The 27,890-nt window shown below is 42.4% G+C and overlaps 1 protein-coding gene across 2 annotated transcripts in view; it reads left to right on the plus strand.

Moving 5' to 3' along the window:
- The window catches only part of CCNY (cyclin Y), a 197,351-nt gene that overhangs the window by 38,382 nt on the left and 131,079 nt on the right, over window positions 1-27,890 (plus strand). The gene's annotated exons all lie outside the window — the stretch shown is intronic.

Raw genomic sequence — 27,890 nt, forward strand, 5'->3', positions numbered from 1 at the left:
AATACTTTGTAATATCCACTAACCCCCTTGGTTTTGTCATGTTTGGGTTTGTAATATCCCTCTATAAAGGCCTGACCAAGTCTAGTGAAGTCAATAAAAACACTTGCATTGACTTAAGTGAGGTTTGGTAAGGATCTGATGTTGAAACTTTGACCATAACTTACAAATTATTTACCCTCTCCCTCCCACTGTTGCGTAGTGTCCAGTAATTTTTAAAAACAGTGTTTAAGTACTTGGATTTGAGATGTCCCTTAATGAGGAATGGTACATAACTCATTCTTAGAAGTAGGATCTGGCCTTAAAAAGAAGCATTTTAAAATTGGTATCTGTCTATTCCTCATAGGCCACTACTATCAGGAGGTACTTGATGCAGCACCTTTTTAAAATGCAGTCTTTTCTATCTTTGATAAGTAGGTTCTGGACTTGTAGATATCTGAGAAAAATCTGTATTTGAAAAAATATTTTGATCTTAAATTTTTAACCTTGTGGATACACAATTATCACTTTTTCCATCTCCTGCATAAGATGCTTTGCTGAACACTTTGTGGGAACTTGTCCAGGCTTGAACTCTTCTGCATTTATTTTTAATGTTTATCTCAGGTTTTAGTATTTTAATGCCTTGCATAAATCTCTGAGCATGAGTCCCCAGGCTGTGCCCTGTCCTGCACTTAAACATCATAACTGAAATTGAATGAAAACTATTAAATGGTAGAAAAATCCTCATTAAGAAACACTGATACGATGTCAGGTTAGTCTTTGCTGCATTTTCATTTTATTAATTTTGTTCAAGTCTTAATGCTTTTAAATCTGGGTTTGATTTATTTTTTCATTCCTTCTGACTTACCATATGCAGTTTAAAGTGATGTTAATTATAAACCTAGCTAATTATTACTGTGATAGTGGGGAAGTGATGTTTGTTTTAAGGACTTGAGACTGAATGACGGCATAATATACAGGAACTAGCTCCTTGAGAGGTTTCCAACACATTTTTCTACCATATCCTTTTGCAGAGAAACAGAATATTGTCCTTCCTGTGGTTTTTACTAGGAATTCCCAGTGATAAAATTCAAAATAAATTGAATTTAGGGATGTTTGTCTGTTTTCTAGGGACTTGAAGTGAGACTGCCACAGATATGTTGTTTTAAAACTTCTCAGTGGACTCTCAGAAGTTAACTTTTGTGTCAGTTCTCACAGTTTCCACCATGTGGGTCAGTAACATTTGCTTTTTGATTGTTGAGCCAAGCTAATCCGGACAAGCTTGTTCCAATTTTTTTTCTTTTTCAGATGGCTGACCACTGTGCTCATGATTGCTAAATGGGTACTAACATACTTTCTCAACACTTTGAAGTGTGAAGAAAAATCAGTGCTATTGTAACATGTACTTCTGTAAACTTAGACTTTTGGGTCAGTGGCTCACAGCTACGTAAAGGTAGGTGGGCAATTGATGCTCTTTGGTGACATGTCTTTAAAATAGCAGTTGTTATAGATGTTGAATGTTAGTGTTCCTGCACATGGAGAAAGAGAAGATGCTGGTACCTTTGTTGTCTTAATATCTTTGATTTGTTAGACTATGGCTTAATGCTTTTAAGTATTAGAAATTTTAAATTTGTGCTGAATTCTTTGTTTCCTTTGGGTTTTTTTTTTCCTTCTTCTCCTTCCCGTCCCCCAGAATATCCAGAGATGCATGGGTCACTATTTCAATAGGAGTTGTAGGCTGCCGGCTCACTTTGATTTAGGAACCAGACCTTGTTTTTAAGTTTGAAAATGTGGCTCTGAATGTTTCTGGTTTTATGAGGTTGAACAACAAACATTTCTTAGTTATGAATATGGTAAAGGTTGTATTTTAAAATCATTTTAGTTAATTTTGACATAGACATTTTCCTCTTTCATCTAGACAGCCTGGAAAATGAATTTCATGGCAGCTTAGTGGCTAAACAGTAGGTTGTGTTTAGATGAGTGAGTTTGTGTATGATATATAGGAAGAGTTATGTTTGTACAGTTCTCTTGCATTGCGATTGAGAATGAAGGGTATGTTGGGGAAGCTTATGGATTTGTACTGATCCTGTTGAACAGGAGCAAGACTTCAGTTATATGTCACTTGTCCAGTAATCTCTTTGATAAATGGTTTGTTGTGCCAAATAGCAACATAAAATAAATAGGGCAGAAGTGTTATGTCATCTAAATCCATTCATGGTAACGAAGTTTTCCTGTTGCAGTCTATTCAGTAATATATGATCGACTATAGAAGTCCTTTGGTGTCCTCCCCAGCCTGGGAATTGATCTTGTGTTCTCTATGTGAATTAGTGGAGACAATTTTTGAGCTCTGGTAAATCAAACGTCAGGAGAATGAGGACAAATTGAGATTTCTGTGCATAGCTCATCTTGCCAGTCGTAAGTTGGTCTTTTTTTCTTGGTTGTCATTCGATAACAAATCGGACATCTTCATGTCACCCTCTTGTTTGTGAGTGTGTTGATGGCTGATCAGCCTGATTTTGTAGCTGTGGTTCTTATCTCAGAAGGGGCAGGTGTTGCTAGCTGTTGGAAGAGTGTGGGATAGTTTGTGCTGCTCTTCTTCCCTTCCTCTCCTCGTCTGCACTCTGTTAGGCCCTCTCAAATTGTGCCATCCCCTCACAGATAACCTCTTCCCACTGGGGATGGTCGTGGGCAAGGTTCTCCCAAGTGTCAACACCAATGCTGCACTTTTTCATGTGTGCCTTTAGCACGTCGTCATATCGCTTCCTCTGGCCCGCAAGGCTTCTCTGTTCTTCCTTCAACTCAGAAAACAGATTGTTTTGGGAGGTGCTGATTAGACATCTGAAACATGTGACCAGTCCAGCTAAGTTGTTGGAGAATGGTAATGGCTTCAGTGTTGGTCATGCTCAACTGTTTCAGGATGCTACTGTTCATGCACCCATCCTGCCTAGAGATATTGAGGAATCTCCTGAGACAGCATTGATATTGTTCAGGTGCTTTCCCATGAAGCTTGTATGTTGTCCAGGTTTCACATGCATACAGTAGTGTTGGAATAACCACTGCCCATTATACAGGGAGCTTTGTCTTGGCATAAAAAGTCTGTTTTTGAAGACCCTTTGTCTCAGAAGGTAGGCAAAAGCAGAACTTGTGCAGCTAAGATGACGCTGGATTTCTGCATCAATGTTGACTTTTAGTGGAAAGATTACTTCCAAGGTATGGGAAATGCTCCACATTTTCCAGCAGTTCTCTGTCACCTTCAAGAGAAGGTGCAAGAGATTGTCCTGTCAGCTAGGGTTGGTGGAGCACCTTTGTCTTTTTGACCTTCAGTGTGAGGCCATGATTCTCATATGCTTTGGTAAGGGTTCTTAAGATTGTCTGAAGGGCTGCAGAAGAAAGAGCATCAGCTGGGTTGTCATCCACGTATTGTAGCTCTCTGAGCAAGGTTGTGGAGATCTTGCTTTTAGTCTTCAGTCTCCAGAGATGTTAAAGCTTCCCGTTCATTCTACAGACAGTCTTCACACCATCTGGAAGCTTGCCATCAATGAAGTAAAGGGTCATGATAGTGAAGATGCAAAACAGTGATGGAGCAATGACAAAGCCTTGTTTGACTCCCATGTTGACTTCAAAGAGGTCGTTTTTGGATCTGTCATTGCTCACTACCGTGGCAGTCATGTCATGAAGCAGCCTCAAGAGGCTTATGAATTTTTTGCGGGCCAGCTGATCTTTGAGAGGATGGTTCCCAGGGTGCTAGAATTGACTGAGGTATATCCTTTGATTTGGTCATGTGTAAGGCTTGGTCTTGCTCACATTTTTCTTGCAGTTGCTGGGTGGTGCAGATCACGTCTACCATTTCTCAGAATGTCAGAAGCCACACTGGGATTCAGGGAGAATTTCATCTGAGAGTGGCGGGTGTGAGTTTGCAAGGATTCAAGCCAAGATTTTTCCTGCCATTGCCAGCAGAAAGGTGCTACAATAGTTTCCACAGTTGCCCTTCTTCAAGAGACTGATAATCAATGTGTGCCTGAATTCTTGTGGCATCTGTTTTCTATCCCAGATCTTGAGAATCAGGAGGTGGAGCTGTATCTGGAGCTCTGACCTGCTGGCTTTGAAGATTTCAGCAGCCATTCCATGTAGTCCTGTTGCCTTGTATGTCATGGCTTTGATGGCAGCTTGGACCTCACTCAGTGTAGGAAGTGTTGTAAAATTATCCCTTGGTGGCCCTGAGGGATTTAGTCAAAAGATTGGAGGACCATAGTGGAGAGGTGCTTCAAAAGCTTGTTATAGTGCTCCCTCCAGCAAGAAGCAATAGCTTCATGGATTTTCAAAAGCTGGGTGACATCCTTTGATCTCAGGAGATTGATTCCATGGTTTCTAAGTCCATAAACATCTTTAGTGGCATTGAAGAAACCTCTTATGTCATTGATGTCTGAGATATCCTGGAGTTCTCACCTTCTCAGCCCTCCATTGGTTGTTCAGCGTCTTGGTTTTATGTTGGACTTTGGCCTTGGCATGCACTTTTTCTCCCTGTTGCGCAGTTGATGTCACTTGGCCAGGCCCTCAGGGGTTTTCTTTTTGCCCCAATCAGGCTTTCAATTTCTGCATTGTTCTCACCAAACCAGTCCTGATGTGTCTTGCACTGGTAGACAGTGGTTTCTCCACAAGCTCCAATGATGGCATTTTTCATTTGACACCAGTGTTCTTCCACATCTTCAGAGTCTACTGTTGGCAGCTTCCTTTGCAGGGTCTATCAGCAAGTCACTTGGTTTGATGGGGTCCTTCAAGCCTTGTGTGTTGATCTTTCAGCTGATCATTTTCGTTTGACATCTCCGCTTGCTGACCATCCTAATCATTGTTGTGGATTGAATAGGGTAGTGATCATTCCAGCATTTATTAGCACTAGTCATTGCACTTACGAGAAGGACAGCACACCGATTCCAACGCAGAAGATGACGTAGTCTATTAGTTGCCAGTACTTCAATGGAGGATGTTGCCTTAAGGTGTTGAATTTGTTTTCTGGGGGAAGTGGGTGTTCGTGTGCTGCACATTTTATTAAGGAGGAGCACTTTCATTGGAGTTGCTATTGCTAACTCCTTCTTTCCCAATATTAGTCTGCCAGAGGGTCGCATCTCTTCTGATGTTGGCATTGAAATCCCCCAAGAGAATAATCTTGTCTTCTTTGGGAATGGCTTTCAATACTGTGTCTGACTGGGTGCAGAACTTCTCCTTCCCATCATCTTTGGTGTCGTGAGTTGAATCTCAGGCAGTGAGTCATGAGATGCTCATTGATGCCGACAAGGACTTCAGATAGGATCTCTTCTGAGTTCATTCTTGATGCCAAATCCTCAACCACGAATTCATTTTTCTTCCTTTGTGGTTACTTTCCAGAAAAAAGGTGTGCCCTCTGCTTTCTTCTCTTAACTGTCCTTCTGGTTCAGTTTGGACTGTGTAGAGGTGAATTCCCTGGCCATGGTTATCCATTTGGAGCAGGGGTGCATTGTACTATGTTTAGGGCACATTTTCTAGCCCCTTTCACATGGGGCATTTGCAGAGCTGATCCTAAATAGGGCTGCTCAGTTCTGGATGCAGCATCTGGACCGCTTTACCACCTCCTGTCATTGTAACGGCGACTGATACATACATCCATTGCCTACGTTCCTGTCCATGACGGAAAGCTTCTGCATTCTACAATCCTGCTCTTGTCACCTTTTGCCAGTTGTCATAGGACTTAAGTTTAGGAGAGTAGTACACAGAGGAAAACTCCGGTGCATGACTTTTCTGAATGTGGGGGGACTGTTGCATTGCAGCCACTGCGCAGTCCTTCACAGATAGAAAGCCATGTCCAGTGGCATTGGATCCAAGATGATTGGGAGTCTCCTGTCCCCTCCAGGCTTCATCCACCTTCACAGCTGTTGTAACATTATCCTTGCTGTCCTCTGTCTGTTCTGCCATTGAGGACTTTTAGGATCATTCTTTAACTGGATCCCCTTAGATCTTGCTGCCATGGGTGACCCTGCTAGGTGTACGGGACTCCCTATGGCATTGCTCTTGGGTTTATTGGAACACACAAGCCCACTCACTGAGAAGGTGACTATCTGGAGAGAGTGAAGATGTGGTCATAAGTATGCTGTCAGACTGCAATGAAATTTATCCTAATGATACCAATAAACTAATTCCTCTGTTAGCCTTAGTGATTATTATAAAAATACCCCCTTTGAAATGTTTGTGATATACCCAGAAATAAGGTAATATGTTACAGCAACAAAACTTCAGATATAAGCCTGCTGATTCCTGCCCCATTTGTGTTGCTATCACATACACATCTCTTAAGTAAAGTCATCAAAATAGATCCTCTACTTATTCTTCCAGCTTCCTGTGTTCTTCCAGCACTTCCTGCCCACCACCAGAAGCAAAAAGCTTCTGGGAGAACATTTCAGCAGAAGCATACCCTACTTAACCTTACTAAAAGCTGGCTTGTTCAAAACTAGCAACTCCAAGTTGATTACCATGGAGAGAGGAAATCATATTGAAAGGTGTTCAGTCACACGATGGAAGAAGCCAATCACCAGAATTTGTGCACGTTCCCTATTTTGGGGCTTTGTGCCCATATTGTAGGGTTGGATTAACACAGTGTTATTTAGAGGAATGGTAACAGTTTTAAGTGTCTGGTTTTATTTACTGTAGGATAAGGCTCAATATAAAATGTTTGTCTGAGTAGAATACATCTTTCTGTATCACACTATTGGTATTTCATTCCACAGTAACCTGAGAACATTCTAAATGTATTCCTAACCATATTTTCCCCCCAGCTGAAGTCTTTTTAAATTCCTGTTTTCTGATGCAAATTTTGGAGCATCTGCCTGCACTGTTGAGGTTGGATGAGAGTTTTGCCACTTATTTCAGCTGGAGCATGACTGAGTTACACAGCACTGTTCTATTCCCTAGAGAGAGATGGTTTGTTGTGTTAATTTACCACGAAGGATAAACTTCTGCAGAATTTACTACGCTCACAGCACTGTGTTCCTCCACTACTGGAACCATGGGCTAGTAGTAGCTTCATGTTGCTTTTTCAGAGCTGGTGAGGTATAAAATGTGTGGTGAAACAGGTCGTAACATATATAATTTGGAGCAAACTCTTTGTGTCCCTGTACTAGCACTGGGGGAATGCCTTGTTTTTGCAGAATGACGTTTTTCAGTTTGTTGTAATAGAGACAAGTTATGAACAATAATTCAAAAGTTTGATAGTCTAATCTTTTTTGTAAATTGCCATCTCAGGAAATAGCCTGGCTGCTGTTTAGCACCTCAGAATACATACATGACAACTGCCTAGAAAGAAGTGTGGTGAAGATATAATGCAGGCTCTCTATCTGTTTCACCTTATTAAAAATAAATAAATAAATGCCTGGACAATTCCCTCCACTCTGCTTGCATTGACAGAAGCTGACTATGTACAGCATGGGTCACCTTTCAGCCTTGTTCTGCTGGGGGTTCAGCTGCTCCTTTGCTGTGTGTTCTGCATCTTTGACAACTTGTCAAGTTTGAAATCTTAAACCCCAGTGAGATGATATATCAGGGGTCCTCTGGGAGACTTGGAAGTCCCTTTCCAGTTGTGTGATTGGGCTGATCTGGCATGAAGTACTTCCCTGTTTGTTAGGTTTTAGTGCAGCTGCCTTATTTGCAAGATTTGTCATGTGCAATACAGAAAAAAAACCTTAGGCTTTCTTTTTTGAGAGAGGACGTTTCTTGAAAGATTGGAATGAATTAGGAGCACAAAACCCATTTGAGACTTCTGTGCTTTGCTTACAATGTACTTCTGAAAATTCCACCTCTCGCTGTCCTTAAATAAATGAAAGCTATAGAAAACGTCAATGAGAATTCCTCTAGATCTAAAACATTTGCAGAATGCTAAGAAGTAACTTTTATATAAAAGAAATACAAAAATCAATGTAGTGTGAGTCACCTGTGCCTTATATAAACTCTGGTTCTGAAGTGTGCCCTTGCAATCAGAAAGATGATTGCCGTGTGTACCATCCTGTGTGTGATCTCTTATTCCTAGGTGTTCTCTCAGGAAGTGGGTTTGATCCAGAGGTGAAATGAGAGGTCCCTTTAACAAAGTAAGCTATGAGCTCATGCTCGGCTGTTCCATTGTTGGGGGCAGTTTTCATCCTACTGTATTACGAGGGTCCCACCAAATTCCTGGTCCATTTTGTCCATTACATGGATATAGGATTTGAAAAATTATTTCATCTGTTTACATCTCAACTTTCATGTTATTTTAGGGGTCCTGAAATAAAAAGGAGTTGGGTGGGGAGGGCACAAGGTTGTGTGCATGGGGAGGGAGGGTTATGGTACTGCTGCCTTGACTTCTGCACTGTTGTTAGCTGTGGCATGGCCTTTGGGGCTGTGCAGCTGCTGGCTGGGAGCCCAGGTGTGAAGGCAAAGCTGCTGCCAGCAGTGGTGCAGAAGTAAGGAAGATATGGTATGGTATTGCTACTTGTACTTCTGCACTGCTGCCAGCAGGTCAGGGCCCTTGGTCAGCACTGTGTAGCCACCTTAATGCTGAAAGCAGCAGCAAAGAAATAAGGGTGTCATGGTATGGTATGGCCATCCTTACTTCTGTGCTGCTGCTGGCAGGGTGCCAACAGCTGTCAATCAATACCATGACAAGCACACAGAAGACCAGATTTCACAGTCCATGACATGTTTTTCATGGGAGTGAATTTGGTTGGGCCTTGTAACTCACTCCCCACTTGATATAGAAATACATTCTCATGGGGAGTAACCATTATGTCAGTTTACACTGAGTATCTGGCCTGTAAGGGTGTGTGTGTGTTATATTTTGAAGCCTGAAAGGGACCATAATCTTACTCTCATCTGGCCTTTTAGATACACACTGTAGAATTTCCCTAAAGTGATTCCTGCTTCATTGCCACAATTTCTGCATGGATTGTAACAAATCATTTAGAATGACCTCCAATAGTGATGTAAGGACTTCAGTTGATGTAGAATCCATCACTGACCTAGCAGTATTGCTCCAGTGCTCAGTTACCCAGACAGTTAAAAATTTGGTTTACTTCCAGCCAAAATTTGTCTAGTCTCATCTTGCAGTTAGTGTATCTCAGTATGCCCCTGATAATTATCATATGTGTAGGAGTACAAATGTAGCCCTCATGTATTGCAACTGTTAGTATTTGCAAGTCACCTGACTGTTCTGAACTTAATGATGTCTCTCACACACTACTGGCTAATCTGACTGTGACCAACATATGCTTTTATATATATATATATGCTTATATTTTGTGAATTAATGGGAAGTTTCAAATGAGATTACTCAGCTGCCTCTTCAGCCTATACCTTATTCCAGGGCCATTATTTTTTATTTCTTATTCTGAAACAAGTATCTTCTCCCTGTCTGTGGGCAAGACAGTAGCACTGGTGGGAGTTGCAGCCTTGGTTAGGTGATATGAGGCTAATAATGTCAAAATGTTGTCTATACCACAACTTCCACCATTTCTGTCACTCTTGTAGCCACACTAGTGAAGAAATATGGCCACTAAGTTTTGTTAGGTGAGGGCACAGCCTATGTGATACTGAACAGTAGGAACAGGATGTGTTTAGTTTGGAATCCAGTTAAACTTAAATGCGGGGAAAAATGCTAAAAGCAGCTTTAGATGCTCACTTTTCTCCTGAGTCCCCCAAATGTTAGTGTTCACAATTACATGTTCCTATTTTTTAAAAATGAAGTGCTTTTCTTGTGCGAGTGACTTATGCAAACAAAGGAAATAACAGAATTGAGGGAAAATGTAGAAGCTCATTATGCATGGAATATTGTCAGTGTTAAACTAGATAACTAGAACAAAAATATTTGTTGTAATAAAGTTGATTTAAGAAATCAGGCTTTTTGAAAACTATCTTCTCTCTAAACTTTTAGAATAAAGTAAAATTATCTTCAGCTGAATAAAAATTTGTTAAAGTATGATGCAAAACGAAGATTTTTTTTTGCTTTTGAGTACATAGTTTTGGGTAGCCACTTGCGTATGTTGCTTAGCTGATAAGAAAGCAACTTCAGTAGGCTTTGACTAATGTTATTTATAAATGTTCAGAATAAGTAATCAGTGTGTGGTGAACAGTTTTGGCATGTTTATGTTTTGAATATTTTTAGCACTTGTGAAAGTGTTCAGCTTAACCCCTCTTGAAAATTAAGTGAGCTGTTGAAAGAACTGGCATAGAACTGTCATTGGCAGGGCTAGCTTTCCTCATTGTCCTTCTAGTCTTCATAGAATCATAGAACACTAGGACTGGAAGGGACCTCAAGAGGCCATTGAGTCCAGCCCCCTGCCCCAGTGGCAGGGCCAAGTACTGTCTAAACCATCCCTGATAGACAACTATCTAACCTGTCCTTACGTATCTTCAGCGATGGAGATTCCACAACCTCCCTTGGTAATTTATTCCACTGTTGGACCACTGTGACAGTTAGGAACTTTTTCCTAATGTCCAATCTAAACCTCCCTTGCTGAAGTTTAAGGCCATTGCCTCTTGTTCTATCCTCAGAGGCCAAGAAGAACAAGTTTTCTCCCTCCTCCTCCTCATGACACCCTTTTAGATACCTTAAAACTGCTATCATGTCTTCCCTCAATCTTCTCTTTTCCAAAATAAACAAGCCCAATTCTTTCAGCCTTTCTTCGTAGGTCATGTTCTCTAGACCTTTGATCATTCTTTTTGGTCTTTTCTGGACCCTTTCCAATTTCTCCACATCTTTCTTGAACTGCGGGGCCCAAAACTGGACACAATACTGCAGCTGAGGCCTAACCAGCGCAGAGTAGAGCTGAAGAATGACTTCTCATGTCTTGTTCACGACACACCTGTTAATGCGTCCCAGAATCAAGTTTGCTTTTTTTGCAACAGCATCACACTGTTGACTCACATGTGGCTTGTGGTCCACTATAACCCCTAGATCCCTTTCTGCTGTAGTCATTCCTAGACGGTCTCTCCCCATTCTGTATGTGTGAAACTGATTGTTCCTTCCCAAGTGGAGCACTTTGCATTTGTCCTTATTAAACTTCATCCTGTTTACCTCAGACCATTTCTTCAATTTATCCAGATCATTTTGAATTATGACAGTATCCTCCAAAGCAGTGGCAACCCCTCCCAGCTTGGTATCATCTGCAAACTTAATGAGCGTACTTTCTATGCCAATATCTAAATCATTGATGAAGATACTGAACAGAACCGGTCCTAACACAGACCCCTGCGGAACCCCACTTGTTCTCAATCCTGCTGGAAAAGGATAACCATTAAGAACTACTCTCTGGGTATGGTTATCCAGCCAGTTATGCACCCACCTTGTAGTAGCCTCATCTAAATTGTATTTGCCTAGTTTTGTGATAAGAATATCATGCGAGACCATATCAAATGTCTTACTAAAGTCTAGGTATACCACATCTACGGCTTCTCCCCTATCCACAAGGCTCATTATCCTATCAAAGAAAGCTATCAGATTAGTTTGACATGATTTGTTCTTTACAAATCCATGCTGGCTCTTCCCTATCACCTTACCACCTTCCAAGTGCTTGCAGATGATTTCTTTAATTACCTGCTCCGTTATCTTTCCTGGCACAGAAGTTAGGCTAACTGGCCTGTAGTTTCCTGGGTTATTCTTATTCCACTTTTATAGATGGGCACTATATTTGCTCTTTTCCAGTCTTCTGGAATCTCTCCTGTCTCCCATGATTTTCCAAAGATGATAAAGGCTGAGATATATCCTCTATCAGCTCCTTGAGTATTCTAGCATGCATTTCATCAGGCCCTGGTTGCAGACATCTAATTTTCCTAAGTGATTTTTAACTTGTTCTCTTTTTATTTCAACTTCTAACCCTACCCCTTTACCACTAGCATTCGCTATGTTGGGCTTTCCTTCATCAGACTTCTCAGTGAAGACCGAAACAAAGAAGTCATTAAGCATCTTGCCATTTCCAAGTTCCCTGTTATTGTTTCTCCGTCCTCACTGAGCAGTGGCCCTACACCCTGTCCCTGGTCTTCCTCTTGTTTCTAATATATTTATAAAAAGCCTTCTTGTTTCCCTTTTTGCCTGTAGCTAGTTTGAGCTCAGTTTGTGCCTTAGCCCTTCTAATCTTGCTCCTGCATTCTTGTGTTGTGTATATTCATCCTTTGTAATTTGTCCTTGTTTCCCTTTTTTTATACGATTCCTTTTTTATTTTGACATCATGCGAGATCTCCTGGTTAAGCCAAAGCGGTCTTTTTCCATATTTTCTATCTTTCCCTACACAGCAGGATAGCTTGCTTTTGGGCCCATAATAATGTCTCTTAAAAAAACTGCCAACTCTCCTCCATTGTTTTTCCCCTGAGTTTTGCTTCCGCCAGGACCTTACCTACCAGCTCTCTGAGTTTACCAAAATCTGCCTTCCTGAAATCCATTGTCTCTCTCTTTTGCTGTTTTCCCTTCCACCCTTCCTTAGAATTGTGAACTCTGATTTCATGATCACTTTCACCCAAGCTGCCTTCCACTTTCAAGTTCTCTACCAATTACTCCCTATTTGTTAAAATCAAATCTAGAACAGCTTCCCTCCGGTAGCTTTTTCAACTTTTGGAATAAAACATTGTCTCCAATACAATCCAAGAATGTACTGGATAGTCTGTGCCCTGCTGTATTAGTTTCCCAGCATATATCTGGGTAGTTGAAGTCTCCCATCACCACCAAATCCGGGGCCCTGCATGGCTTTGTTAGTTGTTTAAAAAAGCCTCATCCACCTCTTCCCCCTGGATAGGCGGCCTGTAGTAGACTCCTAGCAGGACATCACCCTTGGGTTGTTTTTTTTTTTACCTCTCTTAGTCTAACCCAGAGACTCTCAACACGTCCATCTCCTCCTATGTCCATCTCCATCTCAATCCAGGTATGTACATTTTTAATATATAAGGCAACACCTCCCCCCTTTCTTCCCTGTCTATCCTTCCTAAGCAGGCTGTACCCTTCAATACCAACATTTCAATTGTGTGTTATCCCACCAAGTTTCCGTGATGCCAACAATGTCATAATTGTATTTATTTATTAGCACTTCCAGTTCTTCCTGCTTATTACCCATACTTCTTGCATTTGTATATAGGCATCTAAGGTATTGATTTGATCTTGCCTCCCTGTTTTGCCCTGACCCTCTTTTTACTCTGACATGGTTGCCCATGCTGCCTTCCATTTCTGACCCATCTGTGGGCTTTGCTCCCTTGCCTCCATCGAACCTAGTTTAAAGCCCTCCTCACTAGGTTAGCCAGTCTGTGTCTTTGACATGCAGAGACCCTGTCTAACTCGGCAAACAGAACCCAACTGTCTTTCCCCATTTCATGTCATTGGATGGTGGTAGGTGTGCTGTGAACATTGTCTACCGTGAAATTACTGATGCCATGAACAGTGCTGACAACTCCAAGACATTTCACCCTCACTAAGTAAAACTGCAGGTATTAAAGGCAAGTAGCTCTTGAACATTACTAGCCTGGTTCAGGCGCAGATGATGGATTTAGAGGCCAAAGGCTTTGTCTGTGCTTGTAGATGTTACGTGCTTCACTCTAGTAGAAGGTTACATTGCTGTCAGTCCAACTTACTTGCTAGGGTGGATTGCCAAAAATAAAACCAGGATTCCTTGCAGGAGTGCATAAGATGGTCTGTCTTGCACATCTCTTCCCTTTTTTCCTCTTCATATGGCTTTGAAACATATGAGAAGTCCAGTAAGTGCACCTCTACCCAGCTGTTTGCATATTTCAGTACCCTGTCTGTTTTTAAGGGGTGAGCACACAGCCAAAGGGGACAGAGTATGTCATATATATGTGTAATCTGTTTCTTGACAGGTTGTGCAGAGGGGAAGTGTATTTGAGCTATGTTCTGGACAGTTAATATATTTTTTTTAACTTCCAGATTGTCAAAAGTCTAATATAAATCAATGCAGAAAACTGTTAAAGCAACAGTGAAGTTATCCAGCTGAGATATTTTAGGAAAGGCTGAAGTGAAGCCTCCTGCAACCCTACTAAGTTGGCCTATTTTGTGCAGGGGTATAATTTTATATTCCAAGTGTTTTTCTTTCTGTTTTTTAAAGCATAAACTTGTTCAGTGTGAACAAACGAAAGCTTCAGTATGACCCTGTTGGGTATCCTGGTGCATATGGCCATCTTAATGGGGTTTTTGGATTTTTTTATTTTAGGCTGGGGTGAAGAGAGAGACTATGCTTAATAGTCATTTTTTTCACTGAGGCACTGAAATTCATGTATCAATAAAGGTTACTGAGGTGCACGAGAGCAATGTGTTCCGTTTCTGTTGTTGGTGTCATCTGACTATAAACACAGTTATTTCAAGGCTGGGCTGAAGATCAAGGCAGCAATCTGTGAGTTTACCTGTTTGGTATATCAATTATTTACTTTCAGTGGACGTAACAAGTAGTCCGATGGCACCTTCAAGACTAACAAATTTATTATGGCATAAGGTTACCTGAATTGTATAATAAAATGGTTAATCTGTAAGGTGCCACCAGACTCCTTGTTGGTTTTGGTGAAACAGATTGACATGGCTACTTCTCTGAAACTAGTGGAAAGAGAAACTGGTATAAATAAATTTCAAACAAAACTTAGACCTCCTCTTTGGCACTGTCACTCTCTCTCCTTTTCTCCCTCCCTTCTCCAGTTAGTAAAGGCCAGGCAGGGTTTAATTTTTCCTTTGCAAGATTTTGCAGTACGCTGGGTACATTTGCAGTATCTGTAATACACGGCTTCCTAACCTGTGACCTAGTGGGCGTGTGGGTCCCATGAAGGCAATAATGTAAGACAATGTGTGTTTAATTACAGATATGTGTTCTCTGAACTTTGTTCTGCATCTTTTAAAGGGAGGAATTTCAGTCACCTCACTGCTACGGGGGAGGGTGAGGAATGCTATGGGTCATTGCTTCTCCTGAAGCCTCAGGAATAATTTTTGTTATGAGCTGGGAGTGCTTCTCTGTTAAAACTGATCATTTGCACCCCAGCTGGCAACATGCTACATTAGAGGGAAGGGAGGGATCTTCTAGGGCAGCTGTAGAAGCCCAAGGGAAATTGGCTCAGCTGGCTATACCTGAGCCTGGGGAAAGTGTTACAGTTCAGCTTGTGGCACCTTGAACTGTGTTCTGCCCTAGACTGAAGAGTTGGGGTTCTAATACTTATTGTCCCTGCAGCAGCCTGGAGGTGCCAGCTGCTCTTTTGGAGCTAAGGCAGAAAGACTGTGAGGGTTAGAAGAGGTGGGGCTTTGTCAGATTCTGCTAAAACCTTAGCTTGCTCTCAGTAACAGCTATAAAAAATCATGGTTTAATGTGTGCTTAAACAATTTAGTCACAGACATGGCAAAATTTAGTTCTTAACTTTAACAGGCTTTGGGGTAGCTTTATCTTTCGCATGTGAACTCAGTGTCATTTATATTAGACACTTACTTGCAACCATTGTATGAAGTTTTGCATTGCAAATTATGGTTTTCTTTTTAGTTAGTATAAACTAGAGTTTTTTCTATTATTGCACAAATCCTTATTTCAAAAGTTAAGTTAGATTAACGACTGGCAGAGCTTTCTTTGAATTCTTTCTCACAGATGAAGCTTATCCAGATAAGTCAAAATAAGCTTTCTAAAAATTAGAAGTGATTGCCAGGATGAAGGAAAGCAGTCGTAGGTGGTACGACAGAGTTGCAGTTGATAGAATTAAGCAGCCAACCAAAGCTATTGGAATTAATTCAGAAACTACACAATAAATATTTTAATGTGGTTAGATGAGTTTTAAAACCTTCCAAGCAGCCTCTACTCACCAATCTTAGATGATGATAGGATCCTTAAAGATCCTTTCTGGTGGATAGGAAACTAACCTCTGTGTATTACTACATAGTTGTATCTAAACTCTGTTCTTACTACTAATGTGTTTTTGCTCTTAGAATGATTGTTCCTGTGAAAAGCCAACAGAATATTTCTAGTGGTTTTATAGGACATTTAACTTTCCCTTGTTCTGTATATATGGTTCCTCAAATCTATAGGAAACATATGTCCCCACCAAAACAGCATTACTATCAGAAACATATTCTATTCTTGATTCATAGTTTACTAGAAACACAGTGTAACCAGTTTGAGTGTAATATGCACTTATGTTTCTTCACTTGCTGGTGATGGTGGTAAATCTGCCACCCTGACTCATGCTGAAAGTTGTACTTCATCTCCATGAGCAATTTGTCTTAAGACGACACAGAGGTAGCTGTGTTTAGTGTGTATCTTCACAAAACAAAAATGCAGTCCTGAAGCACTTTAAAGACTAGCAAAATAATTTATTAAGTGATGAAAAGTAATTTTGTTTCCCCTTTCACTCACTTTGACCCCCCCTTCTATCCTATGTAGCTTATTCTTCAGTTTTCATTTAATATTTTCCCTTCATCTTTGTTTCTCATTCAGTTGACTTTTATCAGAATTTTTTCCAGATCTGAAATGGGTGCGTCTTATGAAATCTCATCACTTAACAAATTATTCTGTTAGTCTTTAAGAAGACAGCTTGTTTAATGAGACTTTTTAATAAGGCATTTGTTCCACTTCATTGTACTAGGAAGTTGGTCATAAGGAGTTTTTCCCAAATATTTCTCTCCAGTAACTCTCTGCTGTGGCCACATTGAATTCCCATTGTTATTACTGTGTTTCTGTAATGCATTTTCATTGCACAAATCATTACAGAATTAGAAAGCCACATGCCTAATGAGGATCTTTTCATTCCAATCATTATCAGAATGACTCCGTCACTCAGCTGGAATTTATCAGCCATAGTAATGGCACCAGTATTACTATACAATATTTTAGGGATGCAGTTAAAGGCAGATGGAACTTCTGAAGATCCAGAGTGAAATCATGCAGGTGGAAAGTGACTAGGGCACTCAGCCAAATCCCCTTTTGTGCACTTGTGTAAATTTTTCTACTGCAGTAGCAGCATCGCCTCCATTGGGTGGGATGTGCAACAGAAGCTTCATTTTGAAGACTGTGTATCCGTCAGGGGAAATGCTCCTTAGTACTACTATCACACAAAGTTGACCTGTAAACAGCATGGTACTTCCTTACCTCCTACCATCAAAGCTAGTGTTACTTCTCTGTCAAGGCCAGTTTCCATTAATGTCCTTTGCACCACTTCAGGCTAGGGTCCCTTAAGCCACTGCTCTTACACACTAATAGTGTGCTGGGTGCACCTCACGTTTTCATACATATTGAAAGGGATTTTGTCTGAAAAGCCAAAGCATAGATAGTTGTTCTGCCCTATCAGAGCTTCCATGTGGAATGTCCGATATTTCCTGAACTTCCAGGAGCTAGAAATGTGTTTAGTTGGTAGGTAGGGAGGAGAATACAAACTGGTGCCAGACATACGCCTGCCTGTCAGGCTGTGGACCGGTTAACACTAAACAGTCTTAGCCAGTGCAGCTATGCTGGCATTGCTATGGTAATAGCCTCCTAGGCCATGTCTACATACCCAGAAGATCAGCTCACTCAGGGTTGATCTTCCAGGGTTTGATTTCACACACTGGGTAGGAGTGCACAAAATCGACCGATCAGGTCAGCAGTTGACGCCTGTACTCACTGCTATCATGGCGGAGTAAGGCATGTTGATGAGAGAAACTCTCCTGCTGACCTTCCTAGGTGAGGATGTCCAGGTAAGTCAATTTCTAGCCATGCAATTGCTGTAGCTAGACCTGCATATCTGCAGTTGACTTACTGCCTAGTGTAGACCAAGCCCTAGTGTAGTCACAGTGTACACTGAGAAGCATTGGGTTTTTTTTGTCTGCATAGTAACACCACCGCACTGAACCACCCTAGCTATGCCAATGAAAGTATTCTTCTGACAACAGAGTGGTGTCAATAAGGCATGTTTTGCTGATATGATTGTTGCATAAGGGGGTATGTTTCTTGACAACACTTCATAGTGTAGGTCCGCCTGGAGTAATGCTGCTGTGCGTTATTGCATACTTCTACTGTTTTATCTCAGGGGTAGCTTCTCTGCAGTGATAGGCAAAATAATTTAAATCCTCTCTCTCAATCTGTATTTAAACTCAGCCCACCTCTGAGTGGGTGCAACCCAAGTGCAGTCAATTGAATTATCTCTGCTTGAGTTTAGGGCTAAATAGGACTCCAAATCTGTACAGTCACTTAGGCATGTGTCATTTTATGAAATGTGCTATAAAAATATCCAAGTCCATCTGCTTTATTAAAGGAGCATGTTTGTGTATACATCAAAGTATTGGTTAAAATCATCCTCATACATAGATTAGTTATTTACCAACCCAATCTCCTGGGAGCTCGAAGAATGTAAAGCTGTGTAGGTAGGCCATATTACCATGTGAGATGAGATACTGATCTGTCTTTTTGTTAACCAGTTAACATAGAACTTTCTCAGAGGGGTAGTAGCAATGTTTGTCTGCAGCGTCACAAAAAACAAGCTGTCCTGTAGCACCTCAAAGGCTACCTAATAAATAAATATTAATGAGCTTTCATGCGTAAGAAGTGGGTCTTACCCATGAAAGCACATTACCTAATGAATAAATCTGTTAGGCTTTAAGATGTCATGGGACTGCTTGGTTTTTTAACATAAAATTTTGGATAAGTTTTCATGTTCCTGTTAGACAGTAAAAAATTTTTTTTTCCATGAAACCCAAATTCTTCATGAAGAGTAAATTGAGGTGGTAAGTATGCATGCTCACTTCTCATTGTCCTGTGCTCTTCTGTAAAAGGTTTTGTTCTTCAGCCTTTGGTTACAAATCGTACTCCATTTCTCAAATCAGCTCATCAGACCCTTTATGAAGCAGATTGGTTTTCATGTTCTGCATGGTTAGAATAAGGATGTGGTTGAGAATGAAATCATCTGAATTCTTTTATATATGACAGAGAAACTGCAGCTTTACAGAGTAGACACTTACTCATTTTTCTTCCTAAATAAGTACTATACATTTTCATGGCAACAAAGCTTCATTGATATTCACAACTGGATGCTGATGCCAGAGGGGGTTAACCACTTAATGTGCAGCCACAACATTCTGGCACTTGGCTGGATCTGTTTTTCTCATCAAATAATTATTGGTTTAAGTAATGTAAGAGTCAAATGAGAGTGAACTGACACCTTCTTGTTTCATTCTGCTTGATGCCTCGTGAAGAATGTTTGAAAGGACTGTGTGAAGATAAAAATTGCATAATTAAAATATATCTGTACCTCTGTTAATAATATAGTTTCACTTTATTAATATTGAAAGATTATAAAAATCTCTCCTGCCTGCCATTCTTTCTTTGGCATTTCACATGTTTTGGGCAAGGAAGTTACACAGATCTTTTTCCTTTGTCTGTGCTGGGCCACCTGTGCCCTGTGAACCCCCTGTCTGTCCCCCCTGCCCCACATGCCCCTTTCACACGGGGACACCAGAGCCCTGCTATTCCTACTCCTTCCTCTGCCTCCCTGCACTCTGTGAACACCACAAATCCACTTTGTCCTCGCTCCTCTCTTTCCTTCCTGGAGCTGGAATGCCATGAATAGGCTGACACTGTATGTGCTTGCGTGCACCCCATAACTGTTGTGGTATAGGGAGGATGAGTAGGTATAATGCTTGGGATAGCAGTTACCCTAGTGCTGTTGCATTTGGTTTCACAAGACTACAAGTGAACGAATTAAACAAAACAAATTCTGGGTATAATTTGCATTTTAACAAAGCTGTTTATATTAACACGTTTGAAGGGAAAGAAAAGGTAGCACTGAGCTGAACTTCTAGTGAAAGCAAGTTGTTAGGTGTTCCGCACTGCTATTTTCTGTACCTAGGGACCCAAGCCACTGACTGTCCACTATTTTTCATTTGTGGACCCCTAATAAATTGAGACAGGTGGTGTGGTTCCTTTTGGAAATCTTAGGCAGGGATCTGTAGATCCCTAGTCATCTGGAGACCTTGGGTTCAAAACCACTGATGAGAGTCCTGTTCTGTAAAGAGAGAGTTCCATGCAAATGAATGGGAGAATCTGGGCTTCTAGATGGGGTCCCAGAGTGTTTCTCTTGCTCTGTCAGGGTTATCAAGAGGATTAGCTGTAAAGTACCGCATGTGTTGCGATATTTCAGTTTGAATGTCCTGTGTATGTTGTTGCTCATTGTATCTGAGTCATTATGTGCTGTCATACACTTCTGTTACTCTGTTTGGCCTTGGCAGTAGAGGGGAAGGGCTGTGCTGCACTGTGGAATAACGTTTTTCCGTCTCCTGCTTGTCTCCAGGGAGAGGTGTGCCTATTGTAAGTTTCTGATGGTTACTTCCTTTACATAATTGCCAAGTGTTGTGGGCTGCTGATAGCTCTTTGTGTCTTTAGAGCTGTTACTTCACAAAGACTGAAGTCTGCAAATGTGTTAACTTTTTTCAGTCTACCTACATTGTATTTTCTTCATAATGTAATGTTCAAGTTAATGATGTCATAAACGTGGTGATTTGTAATGTTTCTTGTGGGGAGGGATGTCATGGCTTTGATTTGTTTGTGCTTCCTGACTAGCACAGCTGCAGCCCTGCAGAACGAGTCTGCTTGAGTATGGATGGTCAGATTCAACAAGTACCAATGTTGGCAGAATAACATGCAGTATCTCTTAACTTTCAGTCTTCTTTTAAACATACTCGTTATCTCAGTTGTTGAGACTTTCTTGATGCTTGGTGTGAAATTATCTCTGCTTCCTTCAACTAACGTCTCTATACAGACATGTACCTTCAGGGTAACATGAGCATTCTCAAATGTAGCTCTGTCTTCTGTGGCATTTCCGTATTCTGGCTGCCCGTTATTTTTGCTCTTTGTAAAACTGTCATCCTTGATCAATCTTCTCCCCTTAAACCTCTGATGGCAAATTGTCTTGTCTCTTATGTGACTTTGTTCATTTGCACCAGTGTCCCTTTTCTATGTGAGAAGGATTTTGTTCAGATGCTTTTGGAAAATACCATCTAGGCCAGTGGTTCTCAAAATTTTTACCCTCCAGCGCACCCCACTCCATACAGAACTTTCTGCAGACCACCAGCCAGTCATCCCTAATGACAAAATGCATTGGCTTTTCTCTGAGTGATCTGTGGCTGGGAGGTTGGGTGCAGGAGCAGTTTGGGGTTGGGGGGTCTGGGCAGGAGGGAGGGTGCAGGAGTGGGCTGGGGGTGCATGAAGGAGGATGGGATGCACTTATTTGGCACAGTACCCCACGGGTGCACACATGGCTCTGTGCCACCCTTCCCTCCCCATCCTTTTGCTATTCCCATTGACCATGATTCTGGCCAATGGGAGCAGCAGGGAAGAGCCTGCAGGGTATCCAGCAGATTCAGTGTTCCAGTTCTGGGAGGAAAGGGGGGTAGCATGAGCAGAGCAAGAATCAGGTGATGTGTGGCCCTCTAAAAGTGCTGAGAGGGATGGGAAGGGGCAAGGAAGTGTGGTGCCCAGTGCATGAGAGGTGTGTGTGGGAGGGGGACAGCTAGGGGTCTGTGGGCCACAGGTGGAACTCCAGAGGGCTGCAGGTTGCCCACTGCTGCTCTAAAAATTAGTCTGTCTCTGTCCTTCAGTGTAAAGAGAGAGGACTAAGACAACAGGAATTGCTGTCTAATTTATCTTTCCCTGCACTCTTATGACTATGCCTTCTTTGCTCCTTTCTTTTGGCCAAACAAAACCACTTGTTACGAGTGTCCAGATCATCAACTTCCCATCTATTTTCAAGTTTGATCCAAAAATTGATCTGTTACCTTGTCTGTCTCTCTCAATGACGCTCATTCTATTTAATTTGAGCTGTGGTGGCCAACTCTCTCTAAAGCATTTTGGGAGTAAAATAATTTTAATGGGAGGGACTATTAAAAATGGAGTTGAATTCTTCATACCTATTAGGGCTTATTGTGGTTTGCCTCTTGGTGAATCAACATAAATCTAACACAGCTACCACTGTGATGTAGACCAGGGTGCACGAGGTGGGGCAGGGGCTCCTGAAGGGGGCATGAAATTTCATAAGGGGGGTGTAGCGTGATTGGCTGCTGAGTCTTAGACTCCTCCATGTCATTAAAAATGTAGAAGTACGTTACTGGTTTCATGTAGGCCTGTGTACACTTACACGCCCATTAATAGCTTTTTACCTTCTACATACTTATTTTCTTACACGTGCTGAAAGTTGTTGTTTTTCTTTTCCTCCAAATGAACAAACTGACGGTTCTATTTATTTGGATTATATTAGAAGCTTTTTTTCCGGGGGCAGGGGTTGCTAATTGCAGGAATGAAAAGTGGGGCCCATTGTAAAAAGTTGACTCACCCTTGGTATAGCTCCTCCAATGATGAAAAGAATTACTTCATCAGCGTTGTTCAGTACCTTTCGGTGAGAGCTAGTTAGATTGGTGGAATACTTCTTCCACAGACATAGATGCACATACCTACCATGAATCTAACTGTTTCCTCTATGGTGCTGTGAGCACGGGCATGGTTCACCCCTGTCCCCGATGCTTGTTCCTTTTGTGCCATGAGGGAGACCCTGGCACACATCTGTGTCGAATGCACCAGGCTCCAGCCCAATTCTGGCTCCTCCAGAACCTTCTGTTGAGATTCTGGCTGTACTTCTCCTCACACCTACAGATCTTTGTGCACCCATCTGTGGGCCCTCAAAATCAGACCTCCTCCTGGCTGTGGTTGAGATGGCCATTTAGAAGACTGGGGAGGAAGGTGGGGCGGGGGGCAGAGCCTGTGACTGCAGGGCCTTCTTTTGCTTCTCTCTCTGTTCACATGTCTGGGCAGAGTTCATCTGGGTGGCATCCAGTGGCTCCCTTCATGCTTTCAGGGAGCAGTGGGCTCTCTGTTCAGTGTCCCCTTCTGGCTCTCTCATTTTAACCCTATGAGCGCCACGCCTGTCCCTGTTCTGTTTCCTTTTTAGTTATCCCCATGATTAATTGGGTTCCAGAGCCCAGTGGATCCTGCCCCACTGCTCAGATCCTAGTAGGATCAGGACTACAGCACTGAGGGTGCCCAGTTTTTTCATAGTCTTCCTGAGTGGCATAGCTAAATTGACCTGTTTTAGCTCTAGATCAGGCCTACATATGAGAGGAAAATCATTTCCATTTAGTCAAGTTTTCATGTTAGTTTTTCTTTTATATCCATCCTGGAATGTATTTGCTTTTTGCTTTTCTTTGCTATAAAGCATTTTAGGCCTATTCTAACATCAGCACACAGTCCAGAGGGTTCAGTAAGTTACCTTCTACCTTCAGCGATTCCCTCGACCTTTCTCTCACTCATTTTTCCAATTACACTCTTGTAGTCAGTTCCCTTTGGCTTATTCGTCTGTCTTAAGCACTAGCTATAGAGAGAAATCTGCTTTGGGTGTAACATTGGCTTATAGCAGTGTAGAGAAGCATGTTCTCTACTCCTGCAGTTAGTTAAAGGACTCGCGAAGACCAGTGAATTTGTCATTACTCCTGCGTGTGCTTGACATGGTCAATCAGTTGAGAACAGCAGTTTATGGAGGATATTGAATATTCAGATTTGTTTTAATAGTAATTTTAGTGACTTAAAAATAATTAAAAACCTCAGTGGGCCTTCTGTGTCATTCAGTCCGTCCAAAGCAGGAGGCTAGAACTGGAGAGGGTTCGGGCTTTGCATGGACTTTCAGTGTTCCTGACCACTTGACCAGGACTTAAAGCAGGAAGTTGCGCTTCTGTAGAGAATGGCTGGAGCAATTGGCACATCTGTATGAAAAGAAGTCATGAAGAGGAAGAATTGATTTGAATTAAATTGCAGCAATACACAACGTCAGTACTAATGGAAATTATAGGGAATTAGCTCCCGCCCCTAGTCTAACTCCTTCCATTGTTCCTTCCCTAACTAGGAAACAGAAACATTGTTTGCTGTAGCTTTGTTTTTGAACTGCTGCAACCTGTTAGTATCTGCTATGGGTAGAGCTAGAACACAGCTATCACTAAAATGTTGCGCTACTCTCAGCAGGGAGGGAATCTAAATAGTTTTTTCTGTGTTAGCTTGTTGCTTTGTAGGCAAAAATTGCCATTGGAAATGGACTGCGTAGTGCATTGTGACATAGCTAAATGGTTTCCTATTGCAGGTAGAGAGGTACTTACACAGTGTTCAGAGGCATTAGGCAACTTTCAGCCCATTTATCACAGCTTAGGTAAAGCACAATTCAAGATGTACAGTAGTAAGAGTTGCCTTCGAGCTTTATTGAAATTAAGAAGCTTCTAGGTAGGAGAGACACCTGCTGCTGCATGACCAAGTTTCATCATCAACACCTATAAGCTCAGCCCCCATTGGTGTCTGATGCCTCCTTTGCTATTTTCTTCCATCTTATTTCCAAGTACCATTGTTTTTGTTTTGTTGATATTCATAATCAGTCTGTACCACTTCACTTCATCATTCAGCACTTGCACAGTTCTCACTAGGTTCTCTTCATCTTCGATAATTAGCATCATCTGTGAACCTCAAGCTGTTCATTCTCATCCCATGTACAGGTATCCCTTCTACCTCTTCCTTAATTTTGTCCATCGCATTCTCTGGATGTGTGATGAAGGTACTTGGTGATATCAGATCTCCTTGTCTTGTACCTCTACTCATTCTAAGCCTAATTCCCAACCCTCCGCATGTTCACTGCTGCCTCTGCATTGTCGTTGATGTCCTTCAACGACCACACCAGTGTGCTATTCCCTCTGTATGACTCTAAAACCACCCTAGTCAGAAGTTTGCAGAACCATTGATTCCCCCGTTGATACGAAGGATTGTAGAGTCTCTCTCAGAACCCTCATCTGTGACATTGAGAGTGTATCTGAGGCCGGCTCTAGGCTTTGTGTACACAAGTGGTTTTCAGCCGGAGTGCCATGACACACTGGTATGCCACGAGAACTGTCCAAGTGTGCTGTGAAATTTTGTCTAGCTTGCTCTCTGTAAATTTGCAGGGACAAATTGAACTGATATAATTCAATACACACAGGATTTTGTCAGTTGAGCTACATTAGTTCATAAAACTAGTAAGAGTGTGTGTGTTGTTGACTCTCTTTAATGTGCCTGGTAGTGTTCTTTGCTTTTGGAAGGATATACATATTGTGAATGAAGATGATTGTCGCAAACACACCCACACCAGAAATATAAAAGGAAGAAAAACAAACCAGTGCTTCTTGTTCAATCTACAAAAGTCAGATCTAAATCTAGAAAACAAAAATATGGAGATAAATGTATCTTATGGAACCGGAAGGGACCTTGAGAGGTCATAGAGTCCAGTCCCCTGCTCTCTCGGAGGGACCAGCACCACGTGGATTATAGCTACTAAGAGTTTGGGGGCTGTTGAATTTGGGACTTTAGTTCAGTTTTTTTCTTTCTTCCTCAAGCAATGCAGCTATTAATGTGGGCTGAAAAATCCAAGAAAGTCTCTCGTTGATGTTGTGTGTGGAATGAGAGCATCGTTTTGCTGGTTTTGGAGAGTATCTGCTGATGATGGTTATGTGCGCTGACTGCACTGAATCGCTGTAAAAGAGACTTAGTATGTAAAATCTCATATGCTTTCAAGTGAGTGTAAATTCAGCTTCTTATAAACCAGCTTAACTTTATTGACATTTTAAGGCAGGAGTGGGGAAACCCCTCTCTGCTCACGGCCTGTGGTCTGGTTCAGCCTTGCGGCTTGTCTGGACCCAGCTGTGCTGGTCTTGGGGATCCCCCTCCTCAGCACCTGCCCCACAGTGGGCTGGTGGGTGAGAAGCATGGTGGGCTGGATCAGGTGAGCTTGGGGCCAGATGCGGGCCACAGGTACCACAGAAATTGATGATCCACCAGAGGGTGCCAGGGTGCAGGAGGCAGCTCTGTGCTACCAGTGCCACTCCCCTTAATGCTAACTGGGGAAATGTGGTGCCATAAACTGCTTGTGGAAGGGTTTCCCAGTTGTTCCGATTTTGGCTGGAGTTCAGGCAATGGGAGCAGAGGAGAGAGGTACCTGGGGGGAGCAGGGAGCCAGCCAGTTAAAGGCTTTCATAGCCCCAACCCCCTCCCGCCATCCCTACCTCTGCCCAGTTCTCCCAGCCCTGGTCTATTCCTGCACCCTGATCCCACCCAGCTCTCCCATCCCAGCTGGCTCCTGCACCTCTCTTGCTCCTGCCCTCTCCCTCCTGCCCCCCCAGTCTGCTCTCGCACCCACCCTTGCTCCTGCATCCTCTCTCCTGGCAACTCTACACCCAGCCTGTTCCTGCACCCTCCCTTAGGTCCTGCCTCTTCCTTCCTGGACAGACTCTGGTTCACGTTAACGTGCTGTTGTGTTCAAAGTGTAAACAATGCCTTTGCATTTAGGTGGCTTGTTATCCCCTTTGGATATAAAGGAAGGTGGAAATAGTTCTTTGGGGAAAGTATCAGAGAGGTAGCTGAGTTAGTCTGTATCTTTAAAAGCAACAAGTCCTGTGTCACCTTTATAGACTAACACATAATTTGGAGCATAAGCTTTCGTGGGCAAAGACTTGCTTCTACAGATGCATGAGCAGAGGGAGTCTCAGTCAAGGGGAGGGTCAGAGTTGACAAGATCTGTTCAGCCATGGAGGATGTGGCCCATTATCAGCAGTTCATATGGAGTTGTGAACATCAAGAGAGGAGAAATCAAGTCAGTTCAGTCAGGATGTGGCCCATTATTAGTGGTTAATGTGAAGATGTGAACATCAAGAGCAGAGAAACTGCTTTTGTCATGGTCCAACCACTCCTGGTCTCTGTTCAGTCCTTGGTTGATGGAGTCAAATTTGCAAATGAATTGCAGCTCTGAAGTCTCTCTTTGGAGTCTTTTTGTGGTAGGACTGCTACTTTTAAATCTGTTGTTGAGATTGGGGAAAGAGGTTTGACATGGATTATCAATGAGTGTTAATTGTGAGCCTGTTTCTTTGTAATATGAACACGTCCATAAGGGACTAGACTTAATGAGTTAATTTCACACTGACCATTGAAAAGACATCTGAGAAGATGAACTTGGTATTGCTGATTGCCACGGTTTCAAGATAACTAAATCTAATTTTGCTCCTCCATGGGCCACTCCCAGATATTACACAGTCTCATCTCAGTTTTCTGGCCCTCACCTGCTCAGGCAGGAAATCTTGCCCCAATCCCTTCTGACCTGGGTTTTTAATGCTACACAGCAGGGGTGGGAAACTGTTTTGAGTCAGACATTTTGGAGCATGAGCTTTCATGGGTAGACCCACTTCATCAGATGCATGATTGTGTGTGTGAGGGGTGGCGTTCAGAGGAGTATTCCCCCCACCCCCACACACACACTCACGCATCTCATGAAGTGGGTCTTTGTCCAGGAAAGCTTATGCTCCAAAATATCTGTTAGTCTATAAGGTGCCACAGGACTTCTTGTTGTTCTCAAAGATGCAGACAAACATGACTACCTCTCTGATACTTGTTTCTGAGTCAGGGGCCACTGATCTACCAAAAAAATCAGCCGGGGGCCACACCAATGAAAGGCAGCCCTCCCCCAGTCCCAACTGTCCATGATGTGACCCGCAGCTGAGATACCTCACTCTTCTGGTGCTCTAGCCCATGGTGGTGGAGGTAGGAAGGACAAAGCTTTAGGGCTTTCCACAGGCCAAATGGGCTCTTGTGGGGTTCCAAAGTAAGATTTTTGAGCCTCCCCAGGTTGCAGATTGAGGCCAGAATTAGAGGGTGGGTGGGTGGGTGAGTGTGGAGGAGCTGCCAGGAGGTAGGGGTGTGAGGGTGGAGGTTTGGATGGGAGGGAGGGTGCAGCAGTGAGCTGGAGTGGGGTGCCTGGACTTGGGGGGAGAGGTGTAGGAACAAGGGAGGTGCAACAGTGGACTGGGGTAGGGTGTCTGGCCAGGAAAGGGGGTGCAGGAAAAAGGGTGGGTGCGAAGTCTGTCCTGGAAGAAAGGTGAAGGATCAAGGGGG

Source organism: Carettochelys insculpta, chromosome 2 (assembly GCF_033958435.1).
Source record: "Carettochelys insculpta isolate YL-2023 chromosome 2, ASM3395843v1, whole genome shotgun sequence".
NCBI lineage: Eukaryota > Metazoa > Chordata > Testudines > Carettochelyidae > Carettochelys > Carettochelys insculpta.